This window comes from Triturus cristatus, chromosome 12, assembly GCF_964204655.1.
Source record: "Triturus cristatus chromosome 12, aTriCri1.1, whole genome shotgun sequence".
NCBI classification, from domain to species: domain Eukaryota; kingdom Metazoa; phylum Chordata; class Amphibia; order Caudata; family Salamandridae; genus Triturus; species Triturus cristatus.
Window position 1 is genome coordinate 770,940,337 of NC_140595.1, and position 22,861 is coordinate 770,963,197.

The window sequence follows — 22,861 nt, forward strand, 5'->3', positions numbered from 1 at the left end:
CAATTGTGAGTCCGAAATGTTTACATGCTGTAATTTAGTTAATGTTACCAGTGTTTATCATATGATCTCCCCTTCTTTCTTGCCTCTCCCTTCCCTTCTTTCTTTCTTTCCCTTCCTTTCTTTTGCCTTTTTGTTTTATATTTAATTTTAGATTTTTTATCATATTATATGATGTATTTCAAATTGTCACATTTCCCTGTTTATATCCAATAAACTTAAACTAAAAAATAAGCAATTGTGAGCACAGAACAGGCTATACCCCAGGGTTACAGCACAGCAGCTCCACTGAGGAGTGAGTCTGCCATTAAGCACTGCTTCACTAAGGGACTAACACACTCCATCCAAAGCCTTCTGCATGTTAGCCTACAGCGCTACAACAGAGTAGCACGTCATTCCAGTCTGATCACTTTCTGTGTCACACAGCAACTAACAGTTCACATAAGAGATTGCTGCTACCCTACAAGGGATATTACTCAAGGCAAGATGATGTCTGCTATAACAGAAGATGACTTGGTTTCTGCTAAATATCCAGTACCTTTTCTCCCACACCTGCCTCGCCCTTTTGCCAATGAATTATCGACAAAAGCTATTCTCCCTAATCTAAACACTCTGAAGCTCCTCCTTGCCACTTAGCACTACAGACCACATTCATCAGCTCAGGTTTTTAAAAAAGGATCTTTATGTGCAACACCTAAAGAACTTTGATTATCTTATCTTTCGTATAAGCATACTATGCGGATTCCTTCGTAATCATCTCTCTCGATATGTTCCAGTTACTAGTAACTGGCTTTCCTCACTCAGGCAAGCTATCAACAATGGTTGGTCCGAGACTACATGAACATGTAACAAACAAGCGAAAACAGCAGCAAGCAGCCGTGAACCGAGATTCATTTCAGATAAGAGGTCCTTCTTGTCTGTGTTAACATACATTTCTCTTATTTTTAGAGACAAACTCTCCTCCATGCATCTACAGAAGGAACTTGGTTGTAAACAATTGCTTGAAAAGCTGTAATTGTCAACTGTACTTGTAAAATCATATCATATAAAATAAGGCAGATTAAAAAGAAGAAAACACATATGCCCAAAAAATAATAAAGAATTTCTCCCGGAATAAAAACAGTGTCAAAGTTTATATCTGAGAATAGCTGAAACCTGGTGTCTCTGTCAAAGACAGCGCCTAGCTCCCAGCCAGCCAGACCACTTGTCTGACCACTAAATCACCCAAGCACCTCTCAACCAATAAGCTATAAGACGCTTTCATTTTGACCTATTGTTGATTAATGTGCAGGTCATACAAAACATCTTTTGCCCATGAGCCTGCAATGTTTTTGTAAAGTGATACGATTTACACCTAGAAATCCCCTGAACTCTTGAAACTTTTAGCAGCAAGTGGAGCTTTGAAATGCCACATATTTTATATACACTGAAGTAACAAAAAACTGATGGAGACTGATTGTTTCAGATCAGTCCACCTCATATTGGATTCAGATCGTCGAAAACAGTCATATTTTGCTAATATTTCGTTCAATATCGAAAGAAGGTATAGCAGATATTTTTGTTTAACATGCTTTGGGTGAAATTGTGATTTTCGGCAAATATATTCATGTATCTATATACCAGGCAATAGAAGTTATGGACACTATAAGATAATTCATCATGCGGTTCAAGCCCACCCAGAAATAAACCTGGAATGGCCCAGCATCTTTGTACATGTAAAAGCTGCGAAATTTGAGGCACATCTTGTTCCTTAACAACACCAAATAAAAGTAAATAAGGAAAATTTTAGACAAGAAAAAATAGGACGGGGAGAATCCTAAACAGGTAAAGCACTTTAAGTAAAATGGTAATTTTTATGATCCGCCCTACTAATGTTCACACTTTTTAAAACTTCTTCACACAATTCGCAACACTGCGGCATTACTAATTGCCAAGATGCAAAGGTTACTTACCTGTAAGTATGTAGATCTCCCCTCCACGGCCACCCTTTTGAAGGAAAAGAAAAGGTTACACACCCCTAGTCCTGTGTCTGAATCACAGGTATCTTCATTGAAGTCATAAACGCTGGAATATTTGCCGCCGCATATCGTGGACCCCAGAACATCTTTTCACATATTTTCTTCCATGGAAAGCAGCAGAGTCTCTGTCTAAGGTGTATTAATAGGAACATGCAATGGAAGCCTATCAAAGGCTTACTCTTTCCTGAATGGGCATATTAGGCTTTAGAATATTAGGAAAGATTGCATTGCAGCATCGATAATGGAAGGCTATCTGATTGCAAAGTGTTCATGAAGGTAAATCATAGTCAGATAGGCCTACATTACAGGTAAAGGGTAAAAAGGAGACTGTATCTTTAAAACCTGGGAGGCACTTCTTTCCACCATATCTTCTACTGGCAGTTTGCCTTCCAGAGCCAGTTCTTTTTAGGTCGAGCTTTAGCGGCAGCGAGCATGTGCTGCTCGCTCTGCAAGGTATGCAGTAGTAGAGAATGGGGAGACAAGCTGCCCTCACTCTCCACCCATATTTTTCATTAGCTTCTGTGTTTGTCCTTCGTAAATTCTGTCTTCTGATTGATTATGAGGCTAGTTAGACCCGCCTTATGAAGGCCATGTCGTCATTTGTACCTTTCGATGGCTACTGGCCCCTTTACTACGAGTGTTACACTGTACCATACGTGTTATTTGGAGGAGCACTATTTTTCCCTCTCCTCCGCACTCCCGTTGTCCATGCCTTCTCACACCCCTGCCCCCTGCCCGCCCTCCCGATGTCCGTGCTCCCCTCGCGCGCCCACCCGCACTCCCGTTTGCAATGTAATAGGTCTCGTGTAAATGCGAGTCCTATTGCATTACAAATGCTTGTTTTTATTTGATCTGTATGCCGATATTGTTTGGTACGAAACACTTTGTAGCAAGTTTGCAGTATCGCTGAAGTAACTGCGTGTTTGCTGGAGGGGGTTGTTCTTTTTATCCCTCTGCTGCTCTGACGTGGAATGGGAGTTTTGCTGCTCTCGGGTGCTTATGGATTTGTCTGGCCACTGAAAAGTTGGCACAGCTGGGTAAGAGTCAGTCAGATTAGTACATTTCGGCTGGACGTTGCCCACCAGCGTGTCCCTGGAAGTGATTGGCAAAGTGTTTGCGTTGTTTACAACTGGCTGCGCTTGCACTGCCAGGTGGGCATTTTGGAGCACGAGGACGGTGAAACCAGGGTTACCTGTGGTAACCGGGCAACCCCAGGTGGAGGCAATCAGCTGCATCTCAGCAAATGAAAAAAATCATCAAAGCAGAAGTGAGCTGCGGAGACTGGACCGGGCAGGAACCGAAGACAGGATTGGGACTCTCTGCTGATCTTCAACGTATTGGACGCTATGCTGTTTGTTGGGGGCTGGATGCTGATCGACTAACCCACGGGACTGCGAGGACCACGGAGCATTGCGCTCCACTAACTGTGCTCACCTGGTTCCTCTTCCCGTCTGGTTCCTCCCTCCACCGCCACGCCTCGCGGCCCCCGCTGCGCGGGAGCCGCTCGTTGGCCTCAAGTGTATAAAACCTTGGCTGGGGCTTTTCAACTGTGGGACTCTCTGCTGATCTTCAACGTATTGGACGCTATGCTGTTTGTTGGGGGCTGGATGCTGATCGACTAACCCACGGGACTGCGAGGACCACGGAGCATTGCGCTCCACTAACTGTGCTCACCTGGTTCCTCTTCCCGTCTGGTTCCTCCCTCCGCCGCCACGCCTCGCGGCCCCCGCTGCGCGGGGGCCGCTCGTTGGCCTCAAGCGTATAAAACCTTGGCTGGGGCTTTTCAACTGTGGGACTCTCTGCTGATCTTCAACGTATTGGACGCTATGCTGTTTGTTGGGGGCTGGATGCTGATCGACTAACCCACGGGACTGCGAGGACCACGGAGCATTGCGCTCCACTAACTGTGCTCACCTGGTTCCTCTTCCCGTCTGCTTCCTCCCTCCACCGCCACGCCTCGCGGCCCCCGCTGCGCGGGAGCCGCTCGTTGGCCTCAAGCGTATAAAACCTTGGCTGGGGCTTTTCAACTGTGGGACTCTCTGCTGATCTTCAACGTATTGGACGCTATGCTGTTTGTTGGGGGCTGGATGCTGATCGACTAACCCACGGGACTGCGAGGACCACGGAGCATTGCGCTCCACTAACTGTGCTCACCTGGTTCCTCTTCCCGTCTGGTTCCTCCCTCCACCGCCACGCCTCGCGGCCCCCGCTGCGCGGGAGCCGCTCGTTGGCCTCAAGCGTATAAAACCTTGGCTGGGGCTTTTCAACTGTGGGACTCTCTGCTGATCTTCAACGTATTGGACGCTATGCTGTTTGTTGGGGGCTGGATGCTGATCGACTAACCCACGGGACTGCGAGGACCACGGAGCATTGCGCTCCACTAACTGTGCTCACCTGGTTCCTCTTCCCGTCTGGTTCCTCCCTCCACCGCCACGCCTCGCGGCCCCCGCTGCGCGGGAGCCGCTCGTTGGCCTCAAGCGTATAAAACCTTGGCTGGGGCTTTTCAACTGTGGGACTCTCTGCTGATCTTCAACGTATTGGACGCTATGCTGTTTGTTGGGGGCTGGATGCTGATCGACTAACCCACGGGACTGCGAGGACCACGGAGCATTGCGCTCCACTAACTGTGCTCACCTGGTTCCTCTTCCCGTCTGGTTCCTCCCTCCACCGCCACGCCTCGCGGCCCCCGCTGCGCGGGAGCCGCTCGTTGGCCTCAAGCGTATAAAACCTTGGCTGGGGCTTTTCAACTGTGGGACTCTCTGCTGATCTTCAACGTATTGGACGCTATGCTGTTTGTTGGGGGCTGGATGCTGATCGACTAACCCATGGGACTGCGAGGACCACGGAGCATTGCGCTCCACTAACTGTGCTCACCTGGTTCCTCTTCCCGTCTGGTTCCTCCCTCCACCGCCACGCCTCGCGGCCCCCGCTGCGCGGGAGCCGCTCGTTGGCCTCAAGCGTATAAAACCTTGGCTGGGGCTTTTCAACTGTGGGACTCTCTGCTGATCTTCAACGTATTGGACGCTATGCTGTTTGTTGGGGGCTGGATGCTGATCGACTAACCCACGGGACTGCGAGGACCACGGAGCATTGTGCTCCACTAACTGTGCTCACCTGGTTCCTCTTCCCGTCTGGTTCCTCCCTCCACCGCCACGCCTCGCGGCCCCCGCTGCGCGGGAGCCGCTCGTTGGCCTCAAGCGTATAAAACCTTGGCTGGGGCTTTTCAACTGTGGGACTCTCTGCTGATCTTCAACGTATTGGACGCTATGCTGTTTGTTGGGGGCTGGATGCTGATCGACTAACCCACGGGACTGCGAGGACCACGGAGCATTGCGCTCCACTAACTGTGCTCACCTGGTTCCTCTTCCCGTCTGGTTCCTCCCTCCACCGCCACGCCTCGCGGCCCCCGCTGCGCGGGAGCCGCTCGTTGGCCTCAAGCGTATAAAACCTTGGCTGGGGCTTTTCAACTGTGGGACTCTCTACTGATCTTCAACGTATTGGACGCTATGCTGTTTGTTGGGGGCTGGATGCTGATCGACTAACCCACGGGACTGCGAGGACCACGGAGCATTGCGCTCCACTAACTGTGCTCACCTGGTTCCTCTTCCCGTCTGGTTCCTCCCTCCACCGCCACGCCTCGCGGCCCCCGCTGCGCGGGAGCCGCTCGTTGGCCTCAAGCGTATAAAACCTTGGCTGGGGCTTTTCAACTGTGGGACTCTCTGCTGATCTTCAACGTATTGGACGCTATGCTGTTTGTTGGGGGCTGGATGCTGATCGACTAACCCACGGGACTGCGAGGACCACGGAGCATTGCGCTCCACTAACTGTGCTCACCTGGTTCCTCTTCCCGTCTGGTTCCTCCCTCCACCGCCACGCCTCGCGGCCCCCGCTGCGCGGGAGCCGCTCGTTGGCCTCAAGCGTATAAAACCTTGGCTGGGGCTTTTCAACTGTGGGACTCTCTGCTGATCTTCAACGTATTGGACGCTATGCTGTTTGTTGGGGGCTGGATGCTGATCGACTAACCCACGGGACTGCGAGGACCACGGAGCATTGCGCTCCACTAACTGTGCTCACCTGGTTCCTCTTCCCGTCTGGTTCCTCCCTCCACCGCCACGCCTCGCGGCCCCCGCTGCGCGGGAGCCGCTCGTTGGCCTCAAGCGTATAAAACCTTGGCTGGGGCTTTTCAACTGTGGGACTCTCTGCTGATCTTCAACGTATTGGACGCTATGCTGTTTGTTGGGGGCTGGATGCTGATCGACTAACCCACGGGACTGCGAGGACCACGGAGCATTGCGCTCCACTAACTATGCTCACCTGGTTCCTCTTCCCGTCTGGTTCCTCCCTCCACCGCCATGCCTCGCGGCCCCCGCTGCGCGGGAGCCGCTCGTTGGCCTCAAGCGTATAAAACCTTGGCTGGGGCTTTTCAACTGTGGGACTCTCTGCTGATCTTCAACGTATTGGACGCTATGCTGTTTGTTGGGGGCTGGATGCTGATCGACTAACCCACGGGACTGCGAGGACCACGGAGCATTGCGCTCCACTAACTGTGCTCACCTGGTTCCTCTTCCCGTCTGGTTCCTCCCTCCACCGCCACGCCTCGCGGCCCCCGCTGCGCGGGAGCCGCTCGTTGGCCTCAAGCGTATAAAACCTTGGCTGGGGCTTTTCAACTGTGGGACTCTCTGCTGATCTTCAACGTATTGGATGCTATGCTGTTTGTTGGGGGCTGGATGCTGATCGACTAACCCACGGGACTGCGAGGACCACGGAGCATTGCGCTCCACTAACTGTGCTCACCTGGTTCCTCTTCCCGTTCACGCCCCCTACTCCTCCCCCGGGCTTATCTCTGCCTACGTCCTAGCGCGCTAGCGGAACGCGCGCGGTACGAGGCCCGGGGCGAAGACCGGGCAAAGAGCGGGCCGTTTGTGGCCGTTCGTGGACGGAAGTAGACGGGACGGGCCCGTATTCTTCATTCCAGCTGAGCTCAATTCTAGCCTACCTGTTTCAGAACCAACTCCCACTTTCTACTGTTGTATACAGTGATGTCGTCTCTGAGGTCAGGTAGGAAGTTAGCACAGAGTAGTACTGGGGGCTGTGTTTCGGGGACGTTAGATAATTTTATCACCAGAGCAGCCCGGATTCTTGAACGCGAAATAGATCTAACAGAAAAAAGACTGTCTCTTGATCTGTCTTCAAAAAGATCATCTTTGGGCAGCCTTATGACAGTTTCCTCTCCTGTCCCCCGGCCCCCACAACCCATTTCTGATCTTACTGAACTTACCGAGCTTGGATTGGATACTTGCCCAGTAATAGGCCCACTGGTCAATACTCTAACCACAACTTCTGGCTCTTCCCCCCTCGGTCTGCCCCCTACTGCTTCTGATAATCATTTACAGCCTCCCTCTGACTTGCCTGGTCCCACGATCTCGTTGTTGGGTGTCCTGCCACAGTTAACCCAGGGGACGGACACATGCAGGGAAGTGCATCTTAAGGGCAACCCCGTTAGTAATATTAAAGTGCCCACAATTTCTGTTCCCTGTCCCGACCCCAATCCCCCAGCGCCACAGGTTACTTTTGCCGCTGACGTGAGTTCTGTGCCTATTTTTCGCCCTGTGTCCTCGCCCACTACATCCCCTTTGTCAGCTGACCATGTTGTGGTTTTGGAGCAGTTGTTCAAGTCCTTCTTTACTCCACTATATGAGAAAGTTAACCGTCTCTCTCACCTGGTCGAAAAACTAGAGGTTATGATGCATGCCAACCTGGTAATAACTGAGAAGCTTTCAGCTTCTCCATCGTCTTCTGGGCCCGCAATATCTCCTGATTTAACCGCTGTGGTCGAGGTTGCCCCCAATGACACTACCCCTATGTTTGGAGCTCCCTCAGATCCCCCTGCTCCCACTGTCCCTCCCACAAACATTCCCCACCAGTCATCTTGTACCACTTCCCGCCACGCTTCAGACAGCAACGCAAACAACAATAGAAACCAATCTACCATTAAGCACTCCCTCGTCCAGGGTGCTTCTCTATTTCCCGAACTTCCTCGTATTAACCTCCCGCCTGAGTCTCATCCTTATACTGCCATTCTGGTGGGTGTTCCCAGTCTTTCGCAGGATAAGGCTGAGTCTCACAGTGAGTTAAAAAACAAGGTTACCCACTGGTTAATTCGTAACAGGCCACTGCCCGTTTCTTCTTGCGCAGAAATATTGATTGTTCGCAGGGTGTGTTGGCTAGGCAGTGGGGTTAAGAAAGTAGAGGGGGACTGTGTGCTTGTAAATTTCCGTGATCCCAGGGTGGTGAGTTATCTATGTTCCCACCCTAACATCTCGGGTGCCTCAGGAATTTTTGTTACAGATTTGTCATATTTTTATCCCCCCGCACTTCTTCAACAGTCCAACACCGGGTCACTCGGGTGGGAGAGGGTCACTAGGGGTCCTCGTAGAGTACAGGGCTTGGATTTCCATCTCCCACTATTTAACCCATACGCCCCGCTGAGTGATTTGGATGGGGTCGATTGACCTCTTTGTAACCATAGCCCCGTGCCTTCCAGGTCCAGCGGCCGGGGCATGCCTGGACGATTTTGTACGGACAAGAGGTTCTCACCCCCTGGTTTTTCCTGTGACCGCCTACATACACACCCCTATAAGCCCCACGTTCCATCTGCAGATTTGGAGAGTTCACATTTACCCCAGTCATGTGCTCCCAATACCACCAGCCATATATGCTCTGATGCGGTATTTGATATTGGTGGGTTGTTCCTAGTTTCTCCTCCCCCCGTACAAATCGCTTCTTGTAACCCTGTAACCAAGACTACGGGTTTTGATGGTGTTGAATTCCCTTCAGTATCCCCAACTCCATCATGCACCCCAATTCCCCTGGGCTCCCCCAGTTCTCCAACTCTACCATGCACTCAAATTCCCCTGGTTTCCCTTAGTTCCCCTGTTCTCACCCTGGCTTCCTGGAACATTGCGGGTCTTCGTAGCAAATTAACTAACGAGGATTGGTCCGCCTGGGTCTCTACCCATGATATCCTGGCTTTCCAGGAAACGTGGGCTGTGGACCCTGTTTGTTATTCTGGGTACGTAAACTTTTTTAAGGGGGCAATTAGGAACCCTAGGGGCCGTTCCTCTGGTGGTCTCTGTTTCTGGGTCAGGCAAACCCTGAAGTATAGCCTAACCGAACTGTCTATTGATAATCCCGACCTTCTGATCATCTCTCTGCAGAGCAACGATGAACCCTTAATAATGTTAATTAATGTTTACAACCGGGGTCTCCCAGGAGGTCGTGGAACCAACACTTTCCTACAATTGGATGAGTTCCTGGAGACAGTTTACCCTAGTACCAACGTAATTATCATAGGTGATTTCAACTGTTGCTTCGAGCCACTGTACCCAGAATGCGATTCTTTGACCACGGAAATTGATATCATCTGGAATATACCTCTTCTCGCCCTCACTCCTATTAAACGATGGAGTGAATCTGCTGTTCAGTGGACGAGTTTATGCCTAGAACGTGGTTTCAGGGCAGCCAATGGACGAACCCCCTCGGATCCGTCGGGCAAAGTGACCTACTCCGATGGTCGAGGACGTAGTAGTCGTATTGACTATGCTCTAATAAAAGTGGAGTACTGGCATACTCTGGGTGATATGATGATCTGTGAGCGAATTGAGAGTGATCATAACCCCTTGGTTCTGACACTCCTGCTCAGCCCCCAGTTTAGAAACACCCAATCTGAGATATCGACTGCTAATGCCCTTTTAACCAACAATCATCGCAGAGTGCGATGGGAAAAGGTTGCTCTTGATAGTGCTATACTCTCTGAGATTGGTGATAAAGTCTCCTCAGCAACTGCAGCCTTACAGTCCCTTGGGCTCGACAACAGCGACATTGTCGATGCTAGAAACAAACACACCAATCTGTTTTTGGACTTAAAATCCATCTTCTCAAAACCCTGCAAGGCTATGCCTTCCAAGATTCCCAAGCAAAGCTCTTGGTATAATAAGAACTGCCGAGATTCATATAATGCTTTGAAAGCAGCCATTGCCACTAAGGACCAGGTTACTATTAGATCCGCACGAAAACTCTACACCAGGGCCAAAGTCCAGGCGAAGCGTGACTGGGATAACGATCACTGGAGTGCCTTACTGGCTGCCAGCAAATTAAGGAACCCAACCCTGTTCTGGCATACCTTGAAGTGGGGTAATACATCAAACTCACAGGTCCCCTCCAACAATGTTTCTCCGGACAATTGGGTATCCCATTACGAATCCCAGTTTTCCGATGTTGAAATGGCTGTTACATCCTTTGAACCACAAAGCCGGGACCCGTTTACATCTTCTAACCTCGAGTTTGATGTTGAAGAGGTCAAGATGGCAATATCGAGGGTTCCTAATGGCAAGGCTCCAGGTATTGATTGTGTCCCTGCGGACCTCTTTAAATCCGACCCTGGTAATTGGGCCCCATACATCGCCCTTCTGGCTAACGCACTAGTGAAAGGGGCCCCTATCCCCGACTCATGGAAGGGCGCAGAGATCTTGCCCATCTTTAAAAAAGGTGATCGTTCGTGCCCGGGCAATTATCGCCCCATTAGTCTTATTGACTCTGTCCAAAAAATTGTAGCCAGAATGATTTTGGTAAGGATCCAGCTCTGGGCTGAGCAGTTTGACATCATCTCGCCCCTACAGGCAGGATTCAGATCTTGCATTAGTACCATTGACCAGGCTCTTAAATTCCAACTAATTGTCTGGAAAACGGTTTATCTTTGCAGTGGTACCATTTATGCAGCTTTTGTAGACCTTCGGTCTGCTTTTGATTTGGTCAATAGGACTAAACTCTGGGGTGAATTAGCGGAGCTTGGGCTATCTTCGGACCTTTTAAACATTATAATTAGGTTACACGATAACAACTTTGCCCAAGTCCACTGGGGTAACCAAGGGCAGGTCACTGACAAGTTTAATGTCAACAGAGGCGTTCGACAAGGGTGCGTTCTCGCACCCACATTATTCTTATTATTCATTAACAGAGTTGTCCAATATTTCTCCAACAAATCTACGGATGCCCCCATGCTAGGAGGGTCCAAGGTCCCGCTGCTTATGTTCGCGGACGACACCTTACTCCTCTCACAAACTTTGTCCGGGCTGCAGTCGGCTCTGAATTTATTTTCTTCTTTTTGCTCCGACTGCGACCTGTCAGTTAACATTTCAAAAACCAAATATATGGTTTTTAACAAAGGGAAACCTGTGAGGGGTCAGGTGACCATGGATAGTGGTGTTCTGGAACGCACAAATGTTATGACCTACCTGGGCGTTTTGTTTGAAAATAAGTTGAACTGGGGACCCCAAATCGACGCTCTTTCTCTTAAATTTGCCCAACTATCTGGCTGTCTGATCAAGGAACAAAAACAATCCCAGGCAAAAATGATAGGCCCTCCAATCAAAATATTCGAAGCCAGAATCAACTCAGCAATTTTATATGGTGCTGAATTATGGGGTTACACAGATCTTTCCTCCCTGGTCAAAGCCCAAAACAAATTTTTCAGAAAGTTAACGGGACTCCCCAGCTCAACGCCAGTGAAACCACTATTTTTGGACCTTGGCTGTAGGTCGTTTGATGATATTGCCAGGTTTAAACCTCTGGCTTATTGGAGGAGGCTATGGACAGTCCCTGACTTGGCCCCCTTTGCCAAAGCCTTTATGGATGTTCGCTGTATTTTGGGGGCGGGCGACCTTCCCTGGTGTAAACATGTTAGTCTCTTATTGGACTCTATGGGCCTAGGTACCCTCTGGTCTGACCCAGCTAACAGCTCTTTTCCCCCGAAACAAAGTTTTAAGACCCTCTACTGGTCTATGATTTCCCAAAAACACATTTTATCTGCTTCCCCTGAGTCCCTGACTGGCAAGTTCTTTGGATTTAAACAAACCCCTGTTCTTGAAGAGTATTGGGATATCATCACCAGGCCTAGTGACAGGAAACTATACCACCAATTCAGGGTAGGTTCCTTACCCACCAACTCATTCACTAAAAAATGGAAGGGTGGCTTTCGTGATACCTGTAGGTGGTGCTCGGATTGTGTTGATTCTGTGGGTCACATATTCTTTGCCTGCCCGGCTTACGTTGCACCTCGGGCTAAATGGCTTAAACCCCTCTGCCAGAATATGGGTACCCGGCAGGGTTTTGTAGCCCTCAACATTCTGCGATTCGACACTAGTGAGTGTGTTGTAATCGCTGTGGCTAAATTCCTTGGCTGGGTTTGGATCATCCGTAATAAGTTTTAATAGTTGCCTGGTATGATGCTGTGACCTCCCTCCTCCCCTTCAGTGTTTTAAGGTTTATGTTTTTCCTGTTTTTAATATGAACTGAACTGACAGGATTGAGGTCAGTGCGATCAAGGGCCTGTGACTATGGAGCGAGTCCTACAGATGTGGAATTGCTGGAGAGGGTGGGGCTCTCGAGGGCAGTTGGTGGGTTAGAGGTGCTTAATTTGAGTCAGTGGTTGCTAGTGGGAGTCACCAACACTTATTTTTCCATCAGCTATTCACCGCAAGAAGGAGAGACACACACACATACGAGAAATAAGGGATAAAGTATAGACAGAAAACGGGCACTAAGGGGGAAGCAGGGACCGGATAAAAAGGTATTGGGTTAAAGAGGCGCAAATTAAATTCTACACTTGGAATTCGGCGTGCCGATTTTTATTAGCCCCTCCGGACCTGCACTATTTTCTACAAATGAATCAATGGTCAGGTGTGTAGCGCTGCCTGCAGCGTCTCTCTCTGTAGAGGCGGACTGGCTGACATAGGGACACCGGGATTTCTGACAGGCGGGAAGATGGTTCCTACGTGCTGGCCTGACTGCTCTAGCCTTAACGGCCTGTGAGGGTCTCCCCCCAACACTACTCTCCTTCGGGAGCAACGCCTTCGAATTCTAATGTTGTTCAACAAAGAGAAGGTGAGCTTCTAGTTAATAGATGTATGGACCTAGGTTGCCTACCTGTACTCAACAAATTGACTCAAGGCGCTTTCTGGTTGAGGTGAGTGTGCGCAGGTGGGATTCAGAGGAGGGGAGTTTGAGTGTTCCCCCAAAGGCAGTGCTACTGCCTTGTGCGTGAATGGGCGGCAGTGAGTCGAGGGCTGTGGGGCGGGTATTTGAAGTATGATTTCAGCGCGCAGCTGGAGTTATATTTTGAAGCATTTTTTAAGGATATGTTCCCTTGTGAGGCTCAGAGTTTTAAAACTGGTACAGGATTGGGCCAGAAACTGGTCTTGTTGTTTCACTTTGTGGGAAGGTGGGGCCTCAGAGCTTCTAGGCCAATGCCAGTCTGGCTGCAGGGCTCTACGACTCTCGCATTCGCAGATAGGATAATTGATATTTTGGCACCCTCTGTCAGTGGTATTGTAGTGTAGTTAAGAGTTGTTGGTGAGTTCCACTTCTAATAAGTAGTTGTTGGGTGAAGTGTGGGGCTGGTACCAGGCTGTTACGTAGGCTTGGAAGAAAGAGTGATGTGTTGTGCTAACCTCTGACCCTCCTGAGTGTCCAGAATATATATATATATATATATATATATATATATTACCTACTGGCGGTCGCCAGTAGGTAGTTATAGTTAGGACCCTGTTTCCATAGGAAATCCACAACATTCTATTTTGAATAACTTTGGCGCCGGTCGACGAATCCTCGCGAATTTCTCAAAATAGGTGGGGCGCTACGCTCCGCTCATACCCTGAAAGTCTCGGGGGGATTCGTCAAGCGGGGGCTGAGATAAAAGGGGGGTCCCAAAACGCGTTTTTCCCATGCATTTTTCCATAGGACCTTTAGACAGGGCTACAGCCCGAACGGCTGAACAGAATTACTAGAAATTTGGCAGAGAGGTAGTCCTCAGGTCAAGGAAGTGCCTTTTGTAGGTTTGGTGTAAATCTGTTCAGTAGATTCTGAGAAAATAGCCTTTAAATCAATATATATATCTGAGCCAGCTTACGGTACGCTTACCGTAAGCTTACCGTACGCGTACGGTGGCGTGCGCGAGCGCGATTCTGATTGGCTGTTACATCTAAGTAAACATTCGAATCGGTCGAAACCAGGAAGCGGCGGCCGCCATTTTCTCTCTCGCACTCTGAGGGGGGGGCTGTAAACAAAGACAAAAAACATATAAAGGGGCTGTTTAGACAGCGCCCATGCACATAGCCATGTTAGTTGAGTCCTCAAAGATCCCCCAAGGCCAAAAACGGTAAATTTTTATTTTTTGAAAATTTCGCCGATTACGCTTACCGTACGCGTACGGTGCGCTTACGCTAAAAATTTTAATAAAAAAAAACACTCTCTGTGCATGGCATATTATTGTCATCACTTACAAATTAAATTTAACAGATTACCTATCACAAGGAAGAGCATAATATGTCCTCCATGTGCGCACGGTGCGTAACGTGCCCACCTTGCATGTACGGCACTAACTGCGTAAAGTGGGCGCGCGGTGCACGAATGGCGTAAAGTAACTTAGCATTTAAAAAACCGTACAAATTCACTGAAAAAACCATAGGTTTCACACACGTTATAGTTAGGAATTAGCATTTAAAAAACCTTGCAAATTCACTGAAAAAACCATAGGTTTCACACATGTTATAGTTAGCGGAAATTTTACTGATAAAAAACCAATGAAATTCCCCCGTTATAGTTAGTGCAGGCAACTATAACTCACGCGACCGCAATCTTCTGCTGATGACATATGTGTCTTTATGAAAAAAAAATATTTGTAATATATGTATAGCTAAAAATGTATGGAAGAAGACATGGGCAAATAAGTGTCTAAATACAGTATTAGCATCAGCAGAGGATTGCGGTCGCGTGAGTTATAGTTGCCTGCACTAACTATAACGGGGGAATTTCATTGGTTTTTTATCAGTAAAATTTCCGCTAACTATAACATGTGTGAAACCTATGGTTTTTTCAGTGAATATATATATATATATATATATATATTCACTGAAAAAAACATAGGTTTCAGGGACTTTATAGTTCGAAATTAGCATTTAAAAAACCTTAGAAATTCACTGAAGAAAACCACAGGTTTCAGGGACGTTATAGTTAGTTGGACATTTCATTCTTACAAAACCAGAGGAATTCGGCTGTTATAGTTAGCTGAGCTAACTATAACTTGCGCCCCCACAATGCACTGCTGATGATGTCACATATTACATCATTCATGACATGTTCAGTGACATCACTGATGACATCTCAAATGCTGCCCCCCTCTCTTCATTTGCATAGCCCCGGGGAGGTGGTGGTCCCCAGGGCCAGGGGTCCGTAACCGACCCCCACATGAACATAATTTGTGTCCCAGGGAGGTGGGGGTCCCCGGGACAGTGTGGGGAGGGGCAGGAGCCCCCCCCCACACAAATTGTAATTATTGAAGCCCCGGGAAGGTGGCAGTCCCCGGGGCTTGGTGGGGCCCACGAGGACCCGCCACCCTTAAATAAAATGGGTGCCCCGGGGAGGTGGTGGTCCCCGGGGTAGTGTGGGGAGGGCCAGAAGCCCCCTCCAAACATTAATTTATTTCAAGCCCAAGAGAGGTGGCAATCCCCTGGACAGCAGGGGTCGCATGCTCCCGTGCATAATTAAAGCCCCGGGGAGGTGGCGGTCCCCGGGGCAGCGGGGGGGCCGCATGCCCCGGCATATATTTAGCATAGCCGCGGTGAGGTGGCGGTCCCTGGGGTTGCGGGGCCCCTGCGGGCCCCCACTAATTAACTGGACATTGCCCCCGGGACCTGGCCCACCTGGGGGCTTACAGATAACGAAGCGCGGGAGACCGCTTTTCATTTTTGTTTTATTTTCTCAGCAGGATTCGTGCACTCAGCGCGAATTCTGCCAATTAAAAGAAAAAATGATTTTTTTGGGCTTGGGGGTCCTTGCGGGACCCCCTGAGCAGGCCTAGTGGGTCAGGGTGATTCTACCCTGCCCCCTTTTCTTGTTTGTTATCCTTTTTTTCCCTCTTTTCCTAGTGGCTTGGTTTTACCGAGTCACAAGATGGCTGCCAACACCTGGTTTGGAGTGTTGACAGCCAATCAGAGTGAAGCTCGTGCCCGGGCGGGTTCGCGACTCCTCCTCGGTGCTCAGATATCGATATTTTAATTTTTTGAATTTCTCAGCAACTCCTTAACGGATTTACACCATTTAAAAAAAGAGCGCTTTCTGAACCAAGACCTACCGTTTTGCCAAATTTGGTGTAATTCCGTTCAGCAGTTCGGGCAGTAGCCATGTCTAAAGTTTCCTATGGAAATTAACATGAGGAAAACGCGTTTTGGGACCCCCCTTTTTTTTCAACCCCCGCTCGAAGAATCACCCCGAAACTTTGAAGACAGGAGCTGACCGGAGTGGGCCATTAGTTTTGAAAATTTTGTGAGGATTCGTCAAACGGCGCCAAAGATATTGGCGGGAAAACAAAACGCTTTTCTAATAGAAAGAAGGTCCTAACTATAACTACCTAATATAAAAAAAAATATATATATACACACACACACACACACACATATATATATATATATATATATATATATATATATATATATATATATATTTCCCAACTATTCCATTCTTTTCCAGTATATCTGTACACGTTGTAATTAATCTGTACCACAAAAATGTGTTTTTTTTTACTTACGGTTGACTACCTTACACCCAATGTTTGGTGTGTTCTGCCGTTATTGCTAAACTGATTTTTGCATTTTTATATATGATGAACATGGCCCATGGGGATTAAAGTGCTTCACAATAGGACACGTTCAAACAATCGCCAAGAGCAAATATATAATTGAAACAATGCAAAACTATAATAATGAGGGGGGGTCTACACAAAGGAGGTAAGAGTTTGGGCAAGCACAGTTTTAGCCAAAATATCCTTCCAGAAGAAGGATGTTTAGTTCCTTTTTAACGGTGGCATGACATGGGGTCCTGGGAGGAGCAGGAGGGTGGGGGTTCCAAACCCTTGTGCTTCCACAGAAGGACTGGCTCATATAGAGTTCTTGCTTGAATATGGGAGGAGAAGGGCTTCTGTGTTTCGCAAACCACGCACACCAGAGATTTTCAGTTTTCCAGTCCAGTAGAATTGAGAAGAATCATGTAGCGCTTTGTGTGAGGCGCAAGCAGTTTTGAATTGCGCTCTGGCTTCAATGGGAAGCCAATGAAGGATCAGCACGAAGGGAGGGATGTGGTCAAATTTCCTGTCGTCTGAGATAAAGCGAGCCACTGTGTGTAGAACTGCTGTGCGGGTGAGCCAGGCGGGCTTTTGATAGTTCAAAGAGAAGAGACTCCCCATAGTCCTATCTGGAGAGCACCAACACCTGGACTACAGCTTTTAACTCAGTTCTGGTGTGAAATGTCTGATGCCGCAAATGAGACTTAGTTGGATCCAGGCATTCTGTGCTGTAGCAGCGATCTGCCTCTGAAGCGTAAGTCCACTATCCAGGATGAAGCCTAGAAACTTAGCATTCTCTATGAAGGCCAGTTTGCAATCCAGTGAAGAGAAGGATTCCATCCATTCATGGTCAGAAAGATTGCATTTCCTTGGAGAGACTAAATGGAATTCAGTTTTAGCATGGTTGAGGTTGAGATGGTAAGTTGATGTCTGTTTTTAGGTCGAAGTTGCTAACAACATCTTGGTGACTTCGGAAAGCTTCCCTCCTAATGCATTCCGTCCACTGCTTACCATTGACCTTGTAGTTTGTAACTAACATTTGCATGCATTCTTTTTGCTGGTTTTATGTGTTTTAGGCTGTCCAGCTTGAGTTCATTCCTTCCAGGGCCCATATCCTTATTTATTTATTTTACCGTTTTATAGAGCGCGTACCAGACCCGTGAGGGTATCAGAGCGCTTTACAGGATTGAAGGGGGGGGAATAAAACATAAGGGTGGGAGGGATCACACTGGGAGAGAAAGTTACAGGAGGGATACAGGAGGAGCACGCAGTTAAAGTCAAGCTACATGAGGGAGAAAAATTGAAGCAAGCAGAGTAACAATAAAAAGGTTTCCAATCCATAAAAATATAATAGTCTGAACAGGTAGTTATAAGGTACAAGAGGCAAGTCTATGAGGTGATTGTAAAGAGTTCGCTAGATGAGGTATTTTCCCATTAAGAAAGTTTTGGTCTCCTTCTTAAAGTGTGCCAAGGACGGGAGTCTTCTAATGGAGGGTGGAAGGGAGTTCCAGATTCTTGGAGCGGCTCCAGAGAAGGCTCGATTGTAGGTTTTTTTCTTCCGGAAGTGTGCTGGCTGCAACAGCAGGTTTTTGGCAGATCGGGAATTTCTGGCCTGTCCGGATATCACGAGTTTTTGTGCAAGAAATGACGGTGAGTTCGTGTACAGAGCTTTGTGAGTTATGCAAGCCAGTTTAAATTGTATTCTGGCCTCCAGGGGAAGCCAGTTCAGAGCTTTGAGGTGGGGAGAGATGAGGTCAAATTTTTTTGAGCACGTTATGAGTCTGGCAGTGGTGTTGAGGCAGGCTTTCAGTGGGGCCAGAGAGTTCTTGGGTAGCCCTGCGAGAGTAGAGCATCCATATTCAAGTCTGGAGATAACAAGGGCCTGGGTAGCCATTTTAAGGTCGGACCTATCGAGGAAGGGTTTTAGGTTTCTTAGGTAGCTCAGGTGGAATCTAGCCGTTTTGGCCATCGCGTTTATATGGTTGTGCATATTCAAGCTGCCGTCCAGGGTTATTCCCAGGGATTTTGCCGAGTCAACAATGGTAGGAGGGCAGTTTAGTGCCGTGATTGTCTTGATCCATTCCTGGATGTTTGGATTTGGTTTGGGTGGGGAGATCAGAAGGAATTCGGTTTTGTTTGCGTTGAGTTTAAGCTGGTTGGCAGTGAGCCAGTGGACTGTTAGCTTGAGTGCCTTGTTTAGGGAGAGAATGTCCTGAGGGAAACAGATTTTAATGTAGACCTGTGTGTTGTCGGTGTACATAAGGTAGGAGATGTTGGCGGCACGAAGCACCTCGGTGAGAGGTTCAAGATAGAGGTTGAAAAGGGTAGGGGAGAGGGTTGATCCTTGGGGGACTCCCACGGAGACTGGAGAGGGGGCGGAAAGATCGCCATTGATGAGGACTCTTTGTGAGCGGTTTTGGAGGAAGGATCTAAACCATTCAAGGACGGTGCCCTCCAATACCATCCTGAATTTGAGGCGTTCAAGGAGAATTTCGTGGTTCACCGTATCAAAGGCGGAAGAAAGGTCTAGAAGGATTAGAAGACAGGTTTTGCCTGGATCAAGGGCTTGGAGAGCGTCATCAACAATGTGGAGGAGGGTGGTTTCTGTGCTGTGTCCCGGTCTGAAGCCAGATTGAAAGTCATCTAGTAGGTGAAAGTTGTTGATGTGAAGACTTAGCTGCTGTTGCACACATTTTTCCAGAACTTTGGCCAGGAGTGGGATGTTGGAGATGGGTCTATAGTTCTCGGCGGAGGCAGGGTCCAGCGTAGGTTTCTTTAGGATGGGGACAACTTGACCCACCTTGAGCGAGTCAGGAATTGAGCCCTGTAGGATGGAGGCGTTGATTATTGAGGTCCAGGAAGGGATGATAGCCTTGGAAGCGGCAGCTAGGCAGTTAGAGGGGAGAGGATCGTTTAAGTGATTGTTCGGTTTTAGGGAGGCAAGAGTTTTCGAGATAGATTGATCGTCATATAGATTAAAGTTGGACCAGTGTGCTAGGTTTTTGGGTGAGGATTGGGTGGACAACACGGAGAGAAGAGGTGGAGCTGGCTGATTTTGATTTTGGTGGTGGGTTGCAGATTTAAGCTCATTTCTTAGGGCCGAGATTTTGTCACAGAAGAAGGAAGAGAATTTGTCACTTGATATTAAGGGTTTCGGTGTTTCTTTGGCAGTTTTCAATAGTTTGTTGGATTGGTGTTTGACCAAATCGAACAGCTTGCGAGGCCGATTTCTCGCATCTTCCAGTTCAGTTCTGAAGAATTCTTTTTTTGTGTTAAGTATTTTCTTGTTGCAGAAATTTCTGGCCTGGCGAAGGAGATTTAGATGTGCTGCAGATGGGTGTTTTTTCCAGATTCGTTCAGACTGTCGCTGGGATCTCCTCTCCTTGTTGAGGGATCCACTGAACCAGGGGTTTCTGTCTTTGATCTGTGTTCTTTTTAGTTTTAGCGGTGCCAGGTCATCAAGGATGTCGGATATAGTGGAGGAGTAGTGGTCCGCCAGGTTTGTGACCGATGTGCACTGTGGAAGGGGGGAGGTCAGACTCACAACGGGCTGCCAATTTCTTGTGGTCGGGGTTCTTGGTGCCCCTGATCCATCGTTTGGAAATCACGGGTTGGGGGGCCCATGCTTTGCGAGTGCTGGGCAGGAGGAAGGTGAAGGCGTGGTGGTCAGACCAATGGAGATAAGTTTTACCGCTGATTTCTTAGCAATGATCCAGTCGAGGGTGGACCCTTTCGCGTGAGTGGGGAGGGAGCAGGCTTGGGTAAGGGCTAGATCGGCCAGGAGGTCTCTGATTGCATTAACCTGAGGATCTTTAGGATCGTTCCAATGCAAGTTAAAGTCACCAAGAAAAATGTCGTTAGAGCTTGGGGACACCTTAGCAGTTAGGATTTCCATTTTTGCCGGGGGGGTGGTTAAAAAATGTGCAGTTTGCACAGCTATTTACTGTATCCTTCCACCAGTGTTCAATTTCTGTAAACATGCCTTTAAATCTTGTTTTTATCTTGTCACATTTGCTGTGCATTCAAAGATAGAGGTCAAATGTCAGGCTCTGTCTGTCAGGGAGCTTGGTGCTTACTTTTCTTTCTCTGACTTCAAAGTACAAGGATTTATGTGACAGTCATGCTGGCTACTGTTGGTGTGCTGGAGGAAGGCTGTGCAATGTTATTTTTTTTCTAGCATTCAACAACATTTACATTTCTGTAAATGAACTATGCAGATGTATCAGAATTAGGAAAGTACAAATGAAGCACATCTTTTGTCATTCTGAAATGTTTTGGAAACAAACATTTTAATATGATCAAAACAAATCAATACACTAGGTGATGACATTTCCACACATTATCATTTGCTTGCTGTATACGTTGATCAGTAAGCATCTGCCTGTGCAAATGTACTGGTAATTTCAATTGAAGATGTGTTGTCTGCAATGGCAGTGTGCTGCCACACCATGCATTCTCCACTTTGCCCGGCTTCACCCTGCACTGCTCCATACTACTATACTCTACTCTTTACCACTGCACACTATGCCACTCCGCACTATGTCACTGAACTCTACTCTGCAAAACTCCACTCTGCTGTACTCTATGCCACTGCACTCTACGTCAATGCACTCTACTCTGCACCGCTCAGCAACTGTGCACTATATGCCAATCCACTCTATGCCACTCTTATCGACACTACACTCTATGCCTGTCTACTCTATGTAAATGAACTCTGTGCCACTGCACTCTACCCTGCACCATACCACTCTATCATGCACTACTCCACTCTGCACCACTTCACTGCAGTCTGAAACAATCTACTGTCACTGCAGTCAGCACCACTCTGTGCCACTCCACTTTAGTCTACAACATTGAACTCTACGCCACTGCAATCTACTCTGCACCACTCTACTCTGAACCACTTTACACCACGCCACTGCACTCAATACCAGTGCACTCTACACCACTTTAGTCAAAACCCACGCGCTGTACGCCAATCTGCTGTGCACCACTGCACTCTACGCAACTATACTCTACTGTGCAACACTCTACCCCTCTGCACTCTACACAATTATACTCTACATAACTGCCCTCTATGTCACTCTTTTCTACTCTGCACCACTGCTTTCTATGCCAATGCTCTGTCACTCTACTCTGCACCACTACAACTCTACTACACACCACTGCACTCTGCCACTGTCTACTCTGAGTCACTGCACTATCTGCCACTGAACTTTAGCCTGATTTATTAGGTCGAGCCTAGTGGCAGCATGCATGCACTGCTTGCTCTGCGAGGCATGCAGTAGTCAAGTATGCTGTGGAAGCCTTGCCTTTTCTACAATCATATTTTTCATCGGCTGGGTCATTGTTCTTGGAAAATGCTGGCTTCTGATTGAAAATGAGGTTTGTAAGTCCCTCCTTGTTACCGTCCTATCGCCATTTGTTACATCCCATGAGGACTGGATCTTTTACTTGTGGCGTTACACGGTCTCCTTCATAAGTCAGTAAGCACTGTTGTTTTTGTTATTTGAAGCGCGGTCCACTTTCACTTTAGCGGCCGGACATGCTTATTTAATTAATTTGCCGCAGGGGCCGAAAGGGAGCGTTTCTACTCACTAAACTAACAAGCATTTGAAATGCAATAGGTCTCGCATTTACGCGAGTTTGAGCTATTGACTTTACAAATAACAATGCCTTTAATTCTTTTTCCGTTTTTAAAACATAAATAAAAGGCATTGTCATATACAATGTCAATAGCTTAAACTTGTGTAAATGCGAGACCTATTGCATTGCAAATGCTTGTTTTTATAGAGGGTTGAGAACATGACTCCCTACAGAAAATCAAACAAGCATTTACAATGCAATGGTCTCGGCATTGTTAAAGTTAGAGCTGTTGGCATTGCTCATGACATTATTCTTGTTTTTGTTTAAACATTTAAAGAAACGGCATTGTTATTTACAATGTTAATAGCTTAATCACTCTCCAATGCGAGACCTATTGCATTTGCACTCACACACAGAGCCACACATACACAGCCACCCAAACACAGAGCCACCCACACACACAGAGCAACCCACACACAAATAGAGCCACCCACAGAGCCACCTACACACACAGTTACCCACACACAGACAGAGCCACCACGCATAGAGCCAGACACACAGCCACACACACAGAGCCACATAC

At 47.9% G+C, this 22,861-nt stretch overlaps 1 protein-coding gene across 7 annotated transcripts in view; it reads right to left on the bottom strand.

The window, feature by feature from the left end:
- Window positions 1–22,861, bottom strand: part of CHD3 (chromodomain helicase DNA binding protein 3) — a 1,560,957-nt gene that overhangs the window by 887,356 nt on the left and 650,740 nt on the right. The gene's annotated exons all lie outside the window — the stretch shown is intronic.